This window comes from Equus caballus, chromosome 22, assembly GCF_041296265.1.
Source record: "Equus caballus isolate H_3958 breed thoroughbred chromosome 22, TB-T2T, whole genome shotgun sequence".
In the NCBI taxonomy this organism is placed as follows: domain Eukaryota; kingdom Metazoa; phylum Chordata; class Mammalia; order Perissodactyla; family Equidae; genus Equus; species Equus caballus.
Genome location: NC_091705.1, coordinates 6,682,636 through 6,704,026, shown reverse-complemented (window position 1 = coordinate 6,704,026; position 21,391 = coordinate 6,682,636). Strand labels below are relative to the sequence as shown.

General features: G+C 44.4%; 1 long non-coding RNA gene across 1 annotated transcript; it reads right to left on the bottom strand.

Annotated features, from left to right (window-relative positions):
* Positions 1-5,985: 5,985 nt before the first annotated feature.
* LOC138920098 (uncharacterized) lies at positions 5,986-18,241 on the bottom strand. Its single transcript, XR_011430774.1, has 3 exons — positions 17,286-18,241; positions 12,783-13,009; positions 5,986-6,421 (listed from the first exon to the last, which is right to left on the bottom strand). It is a non-coding gene; the product is annotated as an uncharacterized lncRNA (long non-coding RNA).
* Between the last annotated feature and the right edge of the window lie 3,150 nt (positions 18,242-21,391).

Below are 21,391 nucleotides of genomic sequence, written 5' to 3'. Positions count from 1 at the left end.
GACCGAGGCCTGGAGGACAGGGGTTTCAGCACAGCCATGGGTGGGGCTGGGCACCTAGGGACCTGGGAGATACATCATGAATGGTGGGAGAGGGGAGGTAACTGTTGTCCCCAGGAGGCTGGACGCGGCCATCTTTGAAGTAGAAGGGAAAAGTAGAGACTAGTTTCAGTGATGTGCTAGCGAAGGCTGTCAGTAACTGTTTTATCACCCAGGTCCACAGTCCTGGACTATACCACAAGACTGGTGTGGTTTGGGAAAATGATGGATGCCCCTGTGTTTATCTTCATCTTCCAGCTCGTTTGTAAGCACCTTGAAGGCAGACACTGTTAGTAATGTTTCTCTGGTTATCCTGTCCTCTGTGTAGGGCATCAAATACTTGATTTTTAAATTTAATTCAACGAATATTTGTTGACCCCATACTCTGCCCCAGGCACTATGCCAGGCGTTAGGGATTCAGCAGTGAACATTTGCGGCAAGGAGGTTTGTGTGAGTCCAAGAAAGCTAACCCCTACCCCTTGTGGGTGGACCCAGTGGGCTTCTGCGCTGATCTGTCTCGACCACTAGAGGGCAGAAGAGGAGGCCCTTTTGCCTGTACCCTTCCCCGGAGGCATTTCCAGGGCATCTGAGAGACCAGGCTCTGGACACCATCTAAGAGCTGAGAGGCAGGCGGGGATGGGAACAGTACTCCTTGTGATTATTTCTGAGTGGTGTGCTTTGGGTTGGCCTTTGTTTTTTCTTTCTTCCCAAGACATTCCGCAAATTGGAAAATCACTCCGTCATGCTAATTGTGACAGCGTGAGACCTCTGTGGAGTTCCAGCAGTGCCAGGCTCTGGGGAACACTGCCTTTTAAGCTGCGAAATGTCTTCTTCTACAGTAATGAACATCCTTTACCAGCATGAGAATGCACCGGAGGGTTCCCAAGAAAATGGAATAGGCTCTTTCCCATGGGTAGTTTTCTGCCCCCACACCCCCAACTACCTTGATCTAGAGTAATTATGACACCACTGGATTTCCCCTAGATGATGGAAACAGTGGGGGGAAATCTACTCAATATATGAGCCAGAACTTCAGATTGTACCAGTTTCTCAGTTCCTGGGCAGCTGTGGTTGAATAGCTAATTAAACGGCTCTGGGTGTTGCGAAATAGTCACATTCCTTTATCTCATTCTCAATTTTCTCAACCTTTTGTAGTTATTAACTTCTGAGCATGGTTGCCCTATAATGAACAGAAAAATCTTGAGTCATTGTTTTCCCTCTTTTGTTGCTTAAAGTGATTCCCATCTGTGGTGAGATGAGCCCAAGTTTGCCACCAGGGAGACAAAGAGATTCTGGGGCATCTGCACGATGTTGGGGACTTTGTGGTGTTTGGGCCAGGAGAAGTAGAGCTGCAAGTCTTGTCTGTATGAGCTCCAAAGAGCCAGAAAAAGAGTTAACAATCCTGTGGTCTTACTTACGCAAGGCCACAAAATTAGTGTTTCTGTTTAAACTTCCCATGGATTTGCCTGTCACGAGTCACTGGCTACATTAATTTGGAATTATATCCTAAATGTTTGAGGGAAATAGCAAAGGCAATGTATTTAATTGAAAACCACTTATCTTCAATTATTAAGTATTCAGTCAATAAGGTTTTATTGAGCATTTATTAAGTCCTGATCAAAGTCTGAATCCTGGGAAAATGCAGATTGGTCAAGAGTATGGGGCAACAGAGTCAGACCACATGGTTAGGAATCTCAGCTCCACTACATCCAGCTTGTGACATTGGGCAATTCATTTCATCTCTCCCCCTTCTCCTCAGTGACTACAGAGACCACATGTTTCAGATGGCAACACCATAAGACGGAGGATTCTGGATCCAGAGTCACCACATGGGGAAGAACTGCTCAAAAGAGCCATTGACTGCTCTCATGCTGTGCCGTGAGTGAGAAGTACAACCTTGTTATGTTAAACCATTGAGACTTTAAGATTTGTTTGTTATCACAGCAGAACCTAGCTGAAACTAACGTATAATGGCCATCTCTTGTTGCCCTGACCTCTGCCTCTCTGGGAGCGCTCGCCCCCAGGTCTCCCTGCTGCCAGATCCTACCTGGCTATAACCCTCAGTCCACCTCTGCTGCTGCATCCCTTTTCTCTCCACCCTTCCGTCCATTTCTCACCACTGAGCATCTGGGTCTCTTGTCCTACCACAGATAATCTCTATAACCCAGGCATAGATGCCCAGGTCGCAGATGTGGTACTCAGAGGACAGAGATCAGAGTTAGGCAATGTCATGAAAAACACAGGAGCGCATACTCCCCTTATGCCTCTGAGTTAGAAACCAGGCTGTCCCAGAGAAGGAGCCTTTTACACCCTTTCCTATAATGACAGTGAACATGGTGGCCTTGCAGGCAGCACAGAGCTAGCCAAGGTGGAAGGGTCTTCATTTTACAGCAACTTGTCTCTCCAGACATTTTCAGACAGAAAACTGTCCCTCAAAATGTGTTCTAATAGACTGCTGGAGCTCCAGGTGCTCGGTGAAGGGTGTGGGGGCCGAGCCAGCTTGGGCAATACCATGCAGAGCAATTCCATCTTGAGACTTAGCATTCATGTTAACGTGCTAAGATTTTGGGATGTCCTGCTCCAAAGCAACCTCTTTAATTTGGTTTAACCAAACCTATTCGACCCCAGGCATATCTTCTCCTTTTGTTCACTAACACCATTAGGAACAAATTTAAGGAAATGGCAAAATAGAGTATTCGTCCTTATTCTCACAGCCTCTGACCTTCACAGCATCAGTTGGAGCTATAGTACAGGAGCTCTACAGTGATTGTCGGGACAGTAGAGAGAATATAATTCTCTAAGGTTGATATTTTAATTTAATTAAGTGATTTTCATAGTTTCCCCTTGTTATCTCCTAATGATGACCAATAGGAAACAACGTAACTGAATTCAGTAATTACTAATAAGATGAAACTATTTTCCTTTTAATATAAGAGTATCAAGGACTTTTCATCTGATGGCAAGGGATGGCTTAGTTTTATGTACATAGTTATGCCTCACTTTTCAAAAAATATGTTCTGAGAAAATGTATAAATCAAACTTTTGAAAATAATATCTTATTTTCTTATTGGCTTACATTATCAGTAGTGTTTCATCTTAGCTTGATACCAATCTGGTATTATTTTTTCTGTATTTATCCCCCTAATATTTTAATCAGTTAGCTAATAATCAGCAAATTCCTAAATGCACAAAGAAATGTGGCAGTGAACCTTTAAACAAATGATCCCTCTCTACAGATGCCTCTTGTAGCTCTGGATACAGAGCCTTCTATATTATAAACACTTAATATTTTCTAAATGAATAAGTAAATTTTTTCTTCAGATTTCCCTCATGTAGAATGCACCCAAATATGGGAGTATTTGAGCAAAATCTAAGTTTATGCCTGCAGTCAGAAATGTATTTCCTGGTTGGAAATCATCTCATATTTTTAGAAGAAGTGGGAGTATATGTGGAAAATCTAGATATAAAATTGTACTATAATTGCTAGAGAAGTTCTCCTGGAAAGCAGTTTCAAGTAGAAAGTGGTGTTATGTGGTCAGGTTGGAAGAAGAAAGAAGAAATATAAGAAGACTTTGGAGAAAGCAAAACAGGGAAGATGAGTCGCATTTCCCAGCAGCGACAGGACGTGCTGTGGGTGTCCTGTCTTAATCGTTTTGTTCTTTGTGTTAACTCTACACTGCACTACACCTCCTGTGCCCTCGTGTATTTGCCCAGCTCAGAAGCATTTGGACAGGTCTTGGTGTCTGTCAATATCTCTGCCTTCAGTGTTGTGTGGCACCTTGCAGCACTGGCCTGCCCCTGAGGTGGCCCTTCCTGTCAGCTGTTGACAGATGCTGCCCCTTCGGGCAATGCTCGTCACCCTGGGAATTGAGGGTGGCATCACTAGCTGCTTGGCCATGACAGCTGGCTTGGGTAGGGTGCAGAGGCTATCTCCTGCCCTGCCCAGCCCTGGCCCTCCAGCATGGCCACTTCCTCCATCCCCCAAGTCTTCTGAGGTAAAAGGAAGGACAGGCTGACTCCTGGCAGTGGGGTTCCCTGCCTCGCGGGCATCCTCCTCAGGGTGGCATTCTTCTTCGAGGTTGGAAAGAGGTCCAAGCTGGCCGGGCGCCGTGTAACATGGGAGTTGCTGATCGGTACACAAAGTCCAGATGTAGGAGAGGACCAGAAACGTCAGCTGTTTACTTAATTCAGGATTTGTCCTTGGTGATGCTTGGAGAGATTCTTTTTTTTTTTTCTTTATGTTTTCTATTGGGATACAACATACATAATGTGCCTAAATTTCATTGAAGAGTGTACAGCTCTATAAAACTTTATACGTTGTACTCTATATAGTCAGCTTGGGCTGCCATAACAAAATACCATAGACTGAGTGACTTAAACACAGACATATATTTTCTCACAGTTCTAGAGACTGGAAGTCCAAAATCAAGATGCCAGCAGGGTTGGTGCCTGGCGAGACCTCCTCCATGGGTTGCAGAAGGTTACCTTCTCACTGTGTCCTTACATGGTAGAGAGAGGGAAAGAATGAGCCCTTTGGTGTCTCTTCTTATAGGGACACTGATCCTATTAGGTCACCGCCCCACCCTTCTGACCTTGCTTAACCCTAATTACTTCCAGGAAGACCCTAACTCCACTAGAGTCACCTGGGGGTGACTGACGCTGAATTTTGGGGGGAGGCAATTCAGTCCACAGCACATATATACACCTGGATAACCAGAACCCAGGTCAAGATTCAGAACCCTGCTAGCATCCCAGGAGTTTCCCTTGTTCCCCCTCCCAGCCGATCATCCCCAAAGGAACCACTGTTCTTAGCTCTATCTCCATCAATTATTCTTTTTCTGTTTTGAATGTCATATAAATGAAATCATATCACATATACACTTGTAAGTCTGACATCTTTTCCTCAACATTATGTCTGTGAGATTCATCTATGTCATTATGTGTATTCATAGTTGACTAATTTTTATTGCTGTGAGGTATTTTATTATATGAATAGACCCCAATGTATCCATTCTCTTATTGATAAAGCTGCTATGAATACTCTTATCTATGTCTTTTGTTGGGTATAGACACACTTTCTCTTGGGTACAAACTAAGAGTGGAATCATTGAGCCATAGATTTAAGAATTTATTTTCATTCAGTTAGCTTAAGCATGTGTGAGTTGGCACAAGTAAATTTTAGCTGTAAGTGAAATATGAGTATCCCTGGTTTCAATAAATTGCAGGTACAAATGAAAGTTCATTTATTTCAGGGAGAGCTGATCACTACCGGCTACCTGGCCTTGACCCTTTGCTCTGCCACTTACATGGGTTACTTAAGACCTTTGTGCCTCAGTTTCCTCATCTGTAAAACATTGATAATGATAATTGTAGCTACTTCTCAGCAGCAGTGTGCTATTTAATACCTAGAGAAGAGTTTTTCAACACTCTCTCTTCTATATGACAGAATAATTTTTAGTATTGACCATGTAGTAATCAATAATAATAATTCATTCCTGAATTTGTTCTTTGGATTTTAGAACAATTAACAATTTAAAAAGAAGAATTAAAATTTAACTTTAATGGTATTATTCAAATTTGGAGAAATAGTTCATGTATGAACTAAAACTTTAACTTATCAAACAATATTAGCATGTCTTAAACTTTGCACTCAATTTCACTGTTTCAAATTTTAGTCACTAATAAAAACTCCAATTGGTCACATAGAATTGAAGTGACTCAAGTTCTGTGTCTTGGTCTTTACAATCACTGTGCTGTCCTGTTTCCTTCTAATCTTCTGGCTACATGCAGGCATATTAGGACCACAGGAGTTGGAGACACGAACTGAACCCCAGGCTCCAAGCATGAAGGATTCCCAGTGGTTATGAACTTACCTTCGAAGTGAATGCACATTGCTGAGTCTGCTTGTGTTGGAGGCTGACTCTAATATTGAGAATTATCCAAATGAGCTTCCATGTGGAATACAATGTTTATTAAAGGGGGAGTAATGAAAATGTGGTAATTCGAGACTTGAATGTATATTATTAAAACTCAGTGGTAACGACAGCAATTATTTCGAACATAGACCAATGTTTGGGGAGGGGTATTTTATCACTGAAGCTGCTCAGAATGGCTGGCTCATGGTAATAATAAAAAAAGGAGGCGAATTTCTGGTTGGTGTTATTTCTGCTCTGACCTTGCCTCCTGAGAATGCATCTGCTTATTTTCTGCACCCGGGGCAGAGTGCTCCCTCCGCCGTGCTCCCGGGACTCCACTTTCTCCTGGGGCTGTTCTGGGGTCATTCAACGGATATCAGCTGAGCACGATGGTGTGTAAGGCACCACTCCTGACACTGAGGCCAGAGAAGTAAACAAATCAGCGCCCTTCGCCTCAAGGAGCGTATGTTCTGGAGAAGTGGGGAGAGGAGAGAGAATAAAAAATAAACAAATAATTATATGTCAGGAGTGATAAAGGCTGTGAACACTAATAAAACAGGTTAAGAGGGACAGAGAGAGATGAGAGGGGGTCCAATTTTTGATGGGTGATTACGGAAGGCCTCTCTGAAGAAGTGACACGTGAGGCGCACAGACATCGGGTAAACAGAGGCCCAGGCCAAGGGCACAGGAAGTGCCAAGCCATGAGGGGGAACATCCCCGGAACAGGAAAGAGGCCCATGTGGCCAGACCAGGGTCAGAGAGAAGAGAGTAGAGATGAGGTCATGGGAGCTGGGTTGGGTCAAGGGGTGAGGCCTTGCCAGCACAGTGGGGATGTTGAATGTTACTCTGAGGGAGATGGAAACTCATTGGGGGCTCATATTTGAGCAGAGGAAGGACACTCTCTGTAATGTTTTAGCAGAATCACTTTGGCTGCTGTGTTGAAGACAGATTTATGGCAAGATGGGAGAGGGCAAGGGCAGAAACAGGAGATATCTCCCAGCGGCAGCCCAAGAACGGCCAAGCATCCAAGCGAGAGATGAAGGTGGTTTGGACTAGGTGCTGACAATGGAGGTGGGAGAAGTGGTAAAATTAAGGTCAAACCCACTGGATTTACTGCTAGGATGTGTGTGTGTATGTGTGAGAGAGAGAGACAGACAGACAGACAGACAGACAGAGACAGAGACAGAGGGAGCTGAGTGGGCAAAGATGACCACTTACAAAAGCTTCCGCCTGGCATCTGGAAGGATGAGGTGTTGTGAGGTGAGCTGGGGAATACTGGAATACTGGGGAGGAGCAGGTTTAGAGAGAACTGACAGGTTCAGTTTGCCGTGCTTGGTCTGAAGTGCCTGCTGGAATCCAAGCAGGGAGAGCTCTGGGCTGGAGGTAAGAATTCAGCAGTTGTCAGTTTACACACTGTGCATAAAGCCCTGGGACTGGCTGAGTGCATCTCAGAAGTGATGAGAAAGAAGAGCCATGGTGTGTAGAAAATTAGGAAGGGGAGGAGCCAATCAAGGCAACTTAGAAGGAGTGGCCGAGACAGAGCACTGTCTCAGAAGAAAGTGCTTGGTAAGGAGGAAGGAGTGATCCTGTGCCACATGTGCTGCTGGAGCAGGAGGATGGAGGCAGGAATTCACCACATGATTCCTGAGGAGTAAACCAGTTGATGCACCTAGAACAGGGCCTGGCCCCTGTATGTACTCAATAATCATCACTATCACCAGTATTAACTGGTAATTTTATGGTTCTTAATATTTTAATAATTATTGGTATAATAATGTCACTCTTATTATTTATAAACCTGGAATGTCAGAAGAATGCTGGCTACTAGGCAGCCAACTAAAACCTTTCTACCATTTGAACAGGAGAGAAGAATTTCAATTCCTTCTTTGTCATGATTATTTCTCGTGTCTCATCACACACTCTCGTGGGCCTACTCCACTCCAAGTACAGCAGCTGGCATTAAAAGAACTTGTTTTCTGTCATGCTGGCATGTTGTCGTTAAGCTCTTCTATGTCCTCTCATGCGAGTACATCGTATGAACACATTTCCATGCTCTTTTACAGTTTTGTAATGAATGTGGTGATGATGCAGCTGCCTTGATAAACTGCAAAGTACACCTGTCTCTTTCCTCTTTTCTTTGGCCACTGCTTCTCGGCACTGAATTTTCCTGCCAGATGAATAACTTCATTTATTTGAGGATAGGTATGTAGCCCGGGCAAAAAATACCTGAGTGTTAATGACATGTATCACACAAATACTCCAGAGGCAATGTCCCTTGGAGGGTCCATGTCCCTTGTTTGAGGCAGTAAGGAGTTGTTCTTGATGCCTCACACCTGGACCCCACGTCCCGCAGGTCCAGAGAATGGACGGCTGGTGGTCACATTTCCACCGGCCTGGTGCAGCGGGCAGAGCCTTGGTATGAGGGTATAGTCGAACACGGCTGCTCTCCCCTCTTCTTGTGAACACTACATGCTACCCCACTTGACTCTGTCTGCTCTCCTCAGCTGGCCTTCTGGCCAGTGCTGTGCTTGACAGCATCTCCATTGCTGAATTTTCAGCACAAAGAAGACAGATGAACCCACATCCACCGGAGTCCCAGGGACAACCTGGAGGAAGGGCTGATGGCCTGAACGCTTGAATAGAGCCTTTGGAAATGAACCATAGGCTTCATGGCTTATTATAAGTTGGCTGTGATAAAACTTTGCTATTTGAGACAGAGGAACAGAAACACTGACTAGCCAGAGCCCTGTGTTGCAACAGAGGGAAGCTTTAGGTCATTTGTCTGTTCACATGTGCCTCCTGCACGTGAAATGGACCTCCGAGACACCTGGACCTCTCACTGAGAGTGACTCTGTATCCAAATGCCTGCTCCACATCCCCACTTGGACATGGAATAATCATCTCAAAGTGAACATGCCCAGAACCAAACTCCTGACCTCCCCCCAACCGCTCCGTCTCAGCAAACGGCAACTTCACCCTTCCTTTGGCTCATGCCCAATCTTGGAGTCAATTTTGACTCCTTTTTCTCCTTTCTCATGTGCCACAAAATAAATCCAGAATGCAATAATTTCTCAAGACCTCCACTGACCCACTGGGTCTGGGCTCCCTTTATGTCTTCCCTGGATGATCTCCCAGCTTCCACCCCTGCCCCTGCGCCCTGCCACCCACTGTCTATTCTCTATCCAGCAGCCAGAATAATCCGTTTTAAACATGGCAGGTCACACCCATTCCGTGCTCAAACCCTCTGATTGCCCCATCCCACTCGGACAACATCCACAGTCCTCGCCACAGCCTCAAGTCCCTGCACAGTCTGGCCCCATCCTCCCCAACTTCATCCCCTAACCACTTCCCGGCGCCAATTCCACACTGGCCACCCTGGCCTCCTTCTATTTCTGGAGCATGTCAGGCACAGCTGTCCTCAGGGCCTTTGCTCCTACTATTCCTTCTTTCTGGAGTACTCCTCCCGAATATTCACATGGCTCACTCCCTCTTTTTCAACACTGCCTTCTCAGTACGGGTTTCCCTTACTATCCAACATAAAATTCTGCACCCTGGCGCCCTCCTCTCCACCATCTACACTCCTCCCACCTCTCTTGCTTTATTTTTCTCTCTGAGACATGCTCATCAGACATACTGCGGCACAGAGCAAAATGGTTCACAGCAAGGACCCTGGAAGTAGACCAGGTGGTTGCACAGCTTGATTTCATCATGTGATAACTGGGTGAACTTGGGAAAATTGCTTAACCTTCTGTGCCTCAATTTCCTCATCTGTAAAATGGAGACTGTAGTAGTGCCTACCTCTTAATGAGCTATTGTTATTATTACTTGTTGCTATTGTCTGTCTCTACTCATTAGAGTGTAAAACGCCATGAGGGCAGAAGATTTTGTCTGTTTTGTTCAGGGCTGTGTTCTCAGTGCCTAAAATAATGCCTGGCACATAGTGGATGCCTAATTTAATATGTGTGGAATAAATGAACGAATTTTGAAAAATATAAAGTAGGCAGCTCATTATCTGTTACTGTGCAAAGAAAAGTCTATTCTATGGTGTGTTTTTCATATTTAAAAACACTCAGAGTATAACAGAGTAGCTCATTCTAATTGAAATTCATAACTATTCAGAAGAAGGCACAGTGAAAAGTGAAAATTCTTTTCGTATCATACCCTCCTTTCCCCAGAGGTACGCTCAGTTAAGTTTGCTTTGCACCATTTTTGAGACTTTTTGTTTAATTATGTATATGTGTCACAAAGAAATATATAGTTTTGTTTCGTTTCATTTCAGGTTTAAGTAAATAGCAAACTGCAGGAATTTGTGGTCTTATGTAGTCAAATATATCAGCCATTTCCTTCATGGCATTGGAGATTTGTGTCTTGCATAGGCTCTTTATAGCCGTTACACTCTCACTTTTTAATAGATATTTTTTCCTTGCGAGCCTTTAGAATTTTCCTCCTTATCCTTATATTTTAGGGATTTACCAATATAGGTCCAAATGTGATTTTAAAGTTATCCTGTTTAGTCGTTTTTTCAATTTTAAGATACATGCCCCTCTTCAGTGCAGATAAATAGTCTAATAATATTTTTTGGATTATTTCTTTCTTTCCATTTCTGATCCTTCCTTCTGGAATTCCTATCAGGCCAAAGCTATACCCCCTGCCTTGATCCTACAAGTCTCTCAATACAGGTCTCTGGTATTTTCCATCTGGTTGTCTTTTATCCCTTTGTTTTGGCTACAAAGTGTCTGATAGAGAATGACAGTAACTAAAAACATTTACTGGTCAGCAACATAGCTTATCCGCTCACATATAATGTCTTTTGTGGGACCAGCGTTATTCAAGACAGCAGTCTTCTCTTTATAGCACAAAGATTATGTCCACTGGGTCCTCCTGGCCCTTGAACCTTATGTAAAACTGCCTCGAATCCCAAATCCATGGCCTGGTGAAGTCCTGAGACCACCCCAAGGTGTCTGGGAGTTCCAGGGCCTGCTCAAAATCTGTTGGCCTCCTTGGTCTGGGGCCCCTGCTTTGTTGTATAAAGTTTTTCCTCCACGTGCTTATGCGGCTAAGAAATTCTATCCTTGCTATAGTTTAAAAGTTATCTTCACACAAAATAAATTGTATGATGATACTAAAGAGCTTGGGAGACATTGCCTAAGGAATCGCATAACAAACAATTTAATCCTCCATGTCTTAATCCCTTTTCTTCAAAGGATTTTCCAGACACTCAGCCACCCAAGCTTCCTCCTGGACCCGCCTTTCCCGCAGCTTCACTGCCGCCTCTCTCCTCCCGCGCCCTTCTCTCCAGATTCTTCCCCTTGGTTCAGCAGCATCACTAGCTGCTTCAGCTTCTGCTCCTGAGCGAGCACAGCACGAGCAGGGCAAAGAGCTTCCCCTCAGAAGATCCCCTCTCTTTACAAGGCAGTTGGGGCTATAAGTAACGACATTTTGCTCTGTTTTATATGGCTAGAAGCTATGCCTGGTGATTTTAATTGAATTATTTTAGCATTTCAAAGATAGAAGGGACCTTAAAATTTTCTAGCAACCCTAACATAACTAATTACCCTTCTAAGATTTGAGCTTGTCGCTTTATAACCTCCCACCAAGTACATTTTTGACCTGTCATAGAACATCACCAGGCATAGCTGACAGGACTTGACAGTTTTCACTGTTCACGTTCCACCGAAAATCTGGCTTCCTCCAGATAGAGAAGGACAATCTCTGTATGACTCCACTCATATGAGGAATTTAAACACGTAGACACAGAGAACAGATTAGTGGCTACCAGGGTAAGGGGGGGTGGGGGGTGGGCACAAAGGGTGAAGGGGTGCGCCTACAACACGACTGACAAACAATGATGTACAACTGAAATTTCACAAGATTGTAAACTATCATAAACTCAATAAAAATTAACTTTAAAAAGATCTGGCTTCCTGTTGCTTTTAGTTTTCTCTCCAGAGAAAAAATCAACAGTGCTTGGCGATTGATCAGTAATGGTGAGTAACACTGTGGGAGATGATGAAGAAAGTCTGAGGTTCTCTATTTGACTGGAAAGATGGTGCATCTGTTAGGAATTACATTGGGCTGTAAGTAGAAAGTAGAGGGCTGCTTGTTTCATGTAACAGGAAGTGTAGAGGTGGGCAGCCCAGACCAGTTCAGCATATTGAAAATCACTATTGACCTCATGTCCTTCTCTCTTTATGCTTCCATGCTTAGTATGTGGCTCTGCTCCTTACAATCACAAGATGGCTGTAGCAGCTCCAGCCATTGCCTGCTTATATCTCACTGGCCAGAAGTGTCTGTATGACCACTCCTAACAGTGAGAGAGGCTGGGAGATAGAGTTTTTAGCTTTCCTAGATTCCCTTGTAGAGGCAAGCAAAAAAGAGGGAGTTGTAAATAGAATCTGGGTGAACTAAGCCACAGGGTGTGCCACACATGATAATGGCTTCCAGGGACACAGGAGGAAGCATGTGCTTTGGTGGGGAATATATTGAATTTGGTTTGGGACATACTGAATTTGAGCTGCCAATAGGGTTATCCCAAAAGACTGGTGGTTGGATCTGCTTCAGCCTGATGCATTTTACTGCTCCTTAACATAAAAGTGGCATAGCAAGGAACCCTGGAGTTGTATCTGCCTATTTGTAAACAGTGCACAGGACACAACCAGGAAGTGAAGAAAGAAGTCAAAACATGGTTCAGGCCGACCAACTCGTTTCACCTCCTTGGCTTTCATAATTGGTTGAATAATACTCACATGATATATGACCCAAAATGGACCAACAAGACTCATGTCTAGGGCTTTTGGTGGGGACTATGGGCAAAGGGAAACTTATTTTTACCTTGGATTGTTGATAGTGGAGATATAAGTGGAGCTACTGGTGGCCACTTGGCTATTATATGGTAAGCTGGTGCTGACAAGATGGTACTACGGGGATGGTCCTGCATCCACCATATGGCCAGTGGACCTGACGAGGTAGTGTGTGGGATGAGAAGGCAGCTTTTCCCAGGCACAGGTGGTAGCTGTGAGACAGGGCTGTGAGTCCACGGTCTAAAACACTTGGCTTTCCTAAAGCAGCAACATAAAAATAACAAGAATGAATATGGTTTAATTAGAAATTTTATACGTTCTTACAAATATTTAACTATTTTTATGGAAAGCAGAGTCCATGCAAGATATGAGAAAAAATAATATGCAGCAGTAGATAGTGCAGCATTGTTTTTAATAGCAAAACCTATAAAATACAAATGTCAAACAACAATAAAATGAATGGGTGAATTATGGCGTGTCCATGCATGAGCATATTACGCAGCCTTTAAAAATTATGTGTCAAACAATTTTTAGTGACAATGGAAAATGTTCATGATATAATGTTGATACAAACTAATATAAACAGTATAATTCTAATGTTTTTTCTAAAAAGCCTTAATTTGCAGATAAAAGATTTTAGAATGAAATACATCAACATATAATAATGTTTTCCTCTGGATGGTGAGATTATGAATAATTTTAATTTTCTTCTTTATCCTCCCTGTATTTTACTTTCATGAGCTTTTAATTTGATGATTATGAGCCCTTATTTTCATGATCGTGAAAAAAACATTATTATTTATTTAAAGTTAGGGAAAAAGAAGCACAATCTCTGGTCATCATTTTGAATCTATCCTTAACATTAACTTGTCCTTCCCGTGCCGCAGTACACGGGGCATCCCACCGTGAATTAGAGCTGAGCCTATATCCAGATTCGTCTTCATTGCCGAGTTATATATCTTGACGGTGGAGCCCCAGCTTTGGTCCTTTCTGACCCCATGCTGTCCTGTCTTGTACACACTTGAATCTGATATGCACTTGTTGAGTTGAATTGCAGTGGGCAGCCCAGGCCTGCAATTATTAAGTGCCAAAGCAGGAAGAGAAATGAAGAGATGAAAAGGAGCCTAGAAGTCATCCTAAAGGAGGTGATCTCCAGGCAGGATGTGAGGGTGTTTTGCTGTAACTCCCTCTGCCTTGCTTTGTTCATCTGTGAACTGGGAATAACAGTAGCACCCTCTTTATGGCATCGATGTGAAGATTTATGAGTTAACAGGGTGAGGGCCTCATAACAGCGCTGGGCACGTAAGAAGCCTTTGTTCTTACTATTAGATGCTCTCGCTCAATGCTGCCTCCTCCCGACTCTCTCCTCCTCCCACAGTGAGGACCACTTTCTCCTCGCTCTGTAACTGTGTACCTGAGGCAGCGTTTGGGTGCCTCAGTCCCCCTCCCCATGTTCTGCCCTTTATCACCTCACTTGCAAACTTCTTTATCCTCTGAGATCTCAAAACCCCTGAAATCAGGGATCTGTTAAACTTTACGTTCCCTTCGACGCATTGTACCTGCCAAGTACTGAATAAGACATATTTAATTAACTTTAAAATAATGTGTTTACTTTTCCTCCTAGGTGCCCTGACTGATTTTTCTTTTGAAATCATAGCATTCCTTAAACTCCAGTGAAAACATGCTCTGTTCCTGTAGAGGCGATTCCTAGAGAAAGGCACACTCGGCTTCAGGCTTGAGAGCAGGACTTTGGCCATTGAATGAGAGGTCACAGGACCAAGGCACACAGCTGGACAGTGGTAAAGACACTGGAACACAGCTCCCCAACTGGGAGCCCTTCACTATCCTCCAGAAGGTAATCTTCAATGTCCAGGGGAAGGGGTACGCTTCTCATTTCCCGTTCCCGGTCACCTGGGGGTGGACTAGCCATGTGTGTGCACAGCTCTGGAGCACTCAGTGCATGTTCTCGTGAATGAATGTTTATCTATCATAAAATCCATCCATGGCCCCAGGCTGCTCAGTTACCCTTGCCCCTGTCCCCTGGCAGGTTTGCGTGGACTGGAAGCCAATTTTTGAATTATTCATTGTTCTAGGGTTCTATTCAAGGTTACCTTCAGAGTGATAGATGGGGACACTTAGAAGCTGCATTCCAGAGCTAGAAGCAGGAGCTCTTTTGGCTCTCAAGTTCCACCCTACTTGATATAGATAACCATTCTGGAGGTGTTTAGGAAGCATGAGGCCAGCCCCCGACTTTGAATTCTGTCTGTCCGAATCAGTTGTCCTGTTATGTTAGGCAATCCCACTCACTTGCCCCTTCTGAATGTTGTCCTCCAGCCGAGGGAGATGTCGGTCTGTTGTGACCCTCCCCAGCATGGTGAGAATGCACGTGGAAGTGATCTCTAGCATTTTTCAAGCATTAATGCCAATCGCCGATAACCGTTTGCTGTGTTGATTTAGAAGCCTCTGGAGAAAGCTTCCTGTTTAATCTGCAAATAAAGGTTCGTGTGACGGTGGGATGCTCGTCATTTCATAATGGTGTTGGAGCATATGTCTCGCTGGAGCATGACTCACAGGCTGAGTTGCCTACCACCGGATGTCACAAATAATGCTGCGATTCAAAAGGGGAGGGATGTTACCTGCAGGGCTCAGAAGGGATTTTTTAAACTAAAAGCCTTATTTGTGTGTCTTCCAGAATATTCTAAGCTCCATGCAGGAGGAGATACAATGCTCTTTGTTTAGGTAGTGAGGCAGAGGAAACAAATACTACATTATGTGTAATATCCCCGAAGCCAAATTACAATATTTACCTCTGCATGTTAGCTTGACGTGCATAATTATCTGTGCTTAGAACAGAAAATGGAAGAAAAGGTTCAATGAACACCCACCTGGGAGTTGTGAATGATGTTGTTCCAAAGAAACAAAAGTTGAGGAGGAGGATTTAGGGAGGAGGGAAGGAAGCGTGGTACTTGGACATCCTTAGGCAAAGAATGATTGCGATTTCAGGAGAATCTCCTGCAGCATAAGGATCTCTCTTGTCCCTCAGCAGTGGCTCATCCTCGGGCAATTTTGTCATTGTTTTCTTCTCTGAACCATCATTAATGTCCTGGATGTTCCTCTATCAAAGATTAGGACAAAAAAGCTTTGATGCAGCTTTGATGCTCAGGGAGCATCCAGACTTTTGGCAAAGGATTGAGGCCAATGCTGTGGAAGATTCCACTGTGGCCTTTATGACCGGCTCAAGTTCAGTTGGACTGGCTGGGACCGTTGCAGCAGTGATGCTCTCCTCACATACCCTCTCATCCTGGTAGACTTCCACTTCCAGCAGCCAACATCTGTGCCTCTCCCGTGGTAGACTGCCCTACCCCATGTCAAAGGGACACAGAGACCCAGAACTGCCTGGGAATTTAACTCCTCCAGCAGCAGTTCGTAACCAACGACTGATGGGGTGTGGAAGTATAAATACTCTAGCTCTCTTGCCTGACTCTCCCCACACCCACAATTCAGATGACTGATGCTTCTTTTGAGCTCCCCATGGGAGTGAGCCAAAATCCCTCCATGGGTCTTTGCTGGATGCTGCACACTGGTCCCACTTTTCCATTTCCCTGACAGATTTTCCAGGAGTTCTTCCCAGTAAATCACTTTCAGATGAAACCATGGACCATTGATGTGGGTTGAGAAGCATTCCCATGTGCAGGAACACGAGATGTGACTGCTCTGGCCACCGCTGACTGCAGCGAGGATGAGGGTCTGATCCAGAGCAGTCGGTTGATAAATGACTGACTGAAGAGGTCTGCCTAACAGTACTGGTCCTTGATGTCAACTCTTTACCCCAATCATATTTGCTCTTGCTCAACTCAAATTGGAAGCACACAATCCCCGTTGGTAACCCAGGAAAAACAGAAGCACAATGGAGAGCAGTTGTCTCACCAAAATGTGAAGCATTAGACTAGTGAGCCACCGGTCAATGGGGCCAAGGGACAACCTTACATTGTCTGAGCTTGTTTTATCCTGAATGGCCTTGTTCTTGCATGCCCATCCAGTCTGCTGAGGCCTGGCCATGGCTGAAATAGTTTTCATCCTCTTTACTTCCTCGTACATCTTTTCACAACTCCCACCCCTGCTCCATCCCCCACTGACCAACATGACCATGTTCCTGAAAAAACTTAACAAATACAAAGAAGAGTGTTACAAAAAAATCCCCACATAATTCTAGGACCAAGAAATAGTACTATAGCCCCTGCCAACATTTTTTAACTTACATAATTACGTGTACATATTTTACAAAGTTAGGCTTATATATTATATATCATGAGCATTTTCTCACACCCTAAAATATTCTATATGTACATGAATGATATACTACATGGCATTTCATAACAGAATGAACCATAATTTACTAAACCAGTCTCCTACTAGATACTTACGTTGCTTCCAAATATTTATATATAAGTACATATTATAAATATATAAATATTACTGTGATAATCATCCTTATACATAAATCTGAATATTCCTCTTTGAATGGTAGACTTACTGGCTCGGGAGGTATGACTTTCCTACAAGCCTTCGTATGGCCAAGTCCATGGTTCCCACAGTGGGCTGCACACTGGGGTCCTCTGGGGACCTTCAGAAAGTACCAACGCTGAGCCCCACCCTCAGAGACTGCGATTCGAGTGGTCTAGGGAGTGGTCAGGGCTAGGAATTTTGAGATTTTTAAGGAGATTCCCAGGTCATACTATTAGAAGTGGGACTCACTGTGCTACATTGTTTAGTGGCTGCTTTTAGCTTTAGGTAAAGAGAGACTTTAAATGGTAACAGAAGGAGACCTGATGTGCGTAAGGAAGGAGAAGCAGCAAAGTTTGGAACATTTCCTTAGTTTTGTACTCAGAGCTCTTGGCCAAGGCTGGTGGCTGACTTGATGGTGCCAAATGCCAAGGAGCATCCAAATACTGTTTACCTCTACCCCAAAAAGCATCCCCTTCCTGATGCCTGTCCATCCATCCTCCCAGCATCCCTGCCCATCAGGGGCTGCCCATGGCCTGTCCTGCTGAAGAGCTAATGGCAGCTCAACTGAAGTTCATCTTGCCTTCCAGGGACCCTAAAGGAGACCAGACTTCAGGGCTTGCCTGTTGGCACTAACTATGGTCCCCTTTGCTGATATCCAGTCCCTCCAGCTGCCCAGAAAGAAAGAGAATGACTTATTATGGGCTGGACCTTCTGCCTACCCTCTCCCCTGGTCTTGAGATTTCCCGCAGATTTTAAACTTTGTGGCTGACTCTGATGCTGAGGCAATTTGGTAAGCATTCACTAACACTCCTCAGTCAAATCTGCTTTTTCACTCTCATGTCTGGTGCTTCAGGTGGATGCCTGGAGCAGCTGGTGACTGACTGGGCATCTCTCCCCATGCAGCCAGCTTGGACTTCTTCACAGCATGGTGGTCTCAGGGTAGTCAGAATTTTACCAAGTTGTCTGGCTTCTCCAAGAAAATGTGTTCCAAGAAACCAGGTGGAGGCTGTGAGGCTTTTTATGACCTAGCCATGGAATTCACACACTGTCACTTCCACCCACATTCTATTGGACAAAAAGTGAATCATGGGACCAGCCCAGATCTAAGGAGTGGGCACTACACAAGGCTGTGACTACGAAGACATGGGGTTCATTGAGAAGCCATCTTTGGAGATGAGTGACAACAGCAACTTCACAGGATTGAGTGGGGTTGTTAGGGTGTCAGGAGAAGGGAGAGCTCCCTACAGCTTATTATCCATATCCTTCTCCTTTCCTCTCTTTTTCCCTACTCACTCAGCTTTCATTTTTCCAGCAAATTCTATTACACACACATTAACTCAGAGAGTGGTAGTAGGAGTGAGGTGTAGGCAGAAAGCAAGAGTGACCTTACCCAAAAGCCAACTGACGGCTCTCCTTTGGGCCTGACATCCAGTGCTTTTCAGAACCATTTCCTCCCCAAACTTGATGCACTAGCTCCCTGATGCCTTATGTTGGGAGTTAAGGCTGATGTTTCTGAGATGTGATATAAGCAAAAGCACAGGAATACCACGATCCTTCTACCAGACTCCTCTATGAGATCAGAAGTCTTCCAAGAAAACTGTATCCAAGGGAAGTAGCCATGGCGGTATCCAATGATTTTATTAATGGCAAGTGAGGCAAAACTATGATTTCCAAATTATCCCACTGGGCAGATAAGAGATGCATTCTTCAGTAGGAGTGCAAAATTTTTTTCAGGAGAACAGAAGTCATTTACAGCTCAATCACCACTCACCACTCTTTCTGTCCTTTCTCAACAACAGACACCTAGGCTTTCAGCATGTGTCCAGTCTCTTCAATGGAACCAGAGACAAGACCTGAATATATTTCAAACTTCTCTGAGGAAAAACCCCATTGAGTATGGTGCTTCATGTCAGAGAGGTCACTGTTGACCTTGAGTAGGGGGCTGGTCAGGACCACTCTACTGGACAGCTCCAGAGGGGCATGTCTTGGGTCTTGAAGAGCTCAGACCTCAGGTCACCATCTGCAGACTCGGACCCTAAAACTGAGCCTTGGAGATCTTTTTTTTTAAAGATTTTATTTTTTCCTTTTTCTCCCCAAAGCCCCCTGGTACATAGTTGTATATTCTTCGTTGTGTGTCCTTCTAGTTGTAGCATGTGGGACTCTGCCTCAGCGTGGTTTGATGAGCAGTCCGCGCCCAGGATTCGAACCAATGAAACACTGGGCCGCCTGCAGCGGAGCATGCAAACTTAACCACTCGGCCATGGGGCCAGCCCCGAGCCTTGGAGATCTTGCTATGCAGCTCTAATTCAAATTTTAAACATAAATACAGACTTTTAAATCACAGGGCCAAGCACATGGCCAGGGTGACACATAACAAAGAACGGGTGCTCAAAAAATATATGTTGAGTAAATGAATGAATGATAAAGTCCAGAGGTATAAAGTGGCTTGCCCAGGGTAGACAGGGAAATAGCAAAGTGGTCTCCCTCTCACTGTCCCCATCCCCTGGAAGTACTTAATTTGAGATTTGTGTCATTTTCGTGGCACTGATCTCTCTCTTCTCAGCATTGCAAATACCTGTGCAGGTGCCCTTATCTTTCCTGTTACATGATGTGCTCCCCAAGGGCAGGCCATATTCCTCTAAACACCGCTCAGGGAGCCTAGCCAAAGGCCTTGCACACAGTCAGGGGTCATAATGTGTGTTCCCTCTGATGCTCTAGGCTCTGGGTCTTTGAGTTGGTGTATAGGGCTTTTCATGGCTTTCCTCATTGTGTTTCTGTAAGTTTTTTTGGTCATTTTTTGCTTTTGTTGGTGCCTTCTAATTTATGGCTTCAAAACTGCCATCAGCTGGAAATCAAAAACCAAAGCTGAACGTGTACACACACACATGCACACACACACACAGAGTGAATTCTTGTTATTTCTGGTAGTTGTGTTCTATAAAGTCCCCATCAGCACTGAATTAGCCAATACCAAACCATCTCCCCCGGAGGAAATACAGGGTTAGGTCCCACGAGCCTCTAGTCACAGCACAGAACAATCCGGAGCCAGAGCGGGCAGCCTGAGTCCTGACAGTGTGATCTACTCCAGTGCAGATCTACTCCTCGACACTTTAACTTTGTAAGCCAGCAAATGTCAGTTTCAGTAACCTTTTTTGCCACTTCCATGTGAACAAGTCCTGATTAATTTATCTGCTTAATAAAAAAATGCCTCTTACTATATTCTAGAAATGAAATATAACCAATGTTGCTTTACCTCCAGTGACAGGAAGCTCTTTACCTAATGAGGCACTCTACAGAGATGGCATTTATTCAAACAACCTCCCTACACAGAGACATACAGAAACATTTATTGAGCGCTCACTGTGTACCAGGCACTGGAGTGGGCTGTGGAGATTAAAAAATGATTACGACAGCCTACACTTTCAAAGAGTCCATGGTTTAAGCTCTTTTCCACTTCTAAGAATTTATTCCTTGTAATTAATAAGGGAAAAATAATTTTCTTCTTACTGCTTGTCTCACTTAGCTATTGTTATAATACTGCTGCAAAAAAAAACCACCATAGAGTCTTGGCTTAGCAACCTGCACATGGCCTGAGGTGGCTCTGAGGATCCCAGCTCGGCTCACTGTCATGTCTGGGGTTCCCTGAGGTTTGGGTGTTCTAGACTGGCCTTGGCTGGGCAGCTCCACTTCTCACAGGTGGGCTGGGATGGCTCAGTGTCAAGCTACAATGGCTGGGGTGTCTGTTCCATATATTTCTCACACTCCTTAGACCAGTGGGCTAGCCAGGACATTCTTCTCATGATGATAGCTGAGGCCTCCTAGGGCATAGGCTCACTTCCACCTTGTTCTATTGGCTAACGCAAGTCACATGGACAAGTCCAAAGTCAAGGCAGCAGGGAAATAATCTGCCTTTTTAGTGGGAGAGATTGCACAGGCATATAGCAAAGGCCATGAATGTAGAGAGGGGTGAAGGACTGGAGCCAATAATGCAATCTACACTCACTCATTGGTCTTAGATCTGCCTTCTAGAAATCCACTCTAGCTTCTCAAGAGAGAGGATCACTTACTTATTAACGGTTTCACTTCTGCTTTGGGATTGTTCCTCAGATAAACTTGGTGAACTTGCCATGGCTC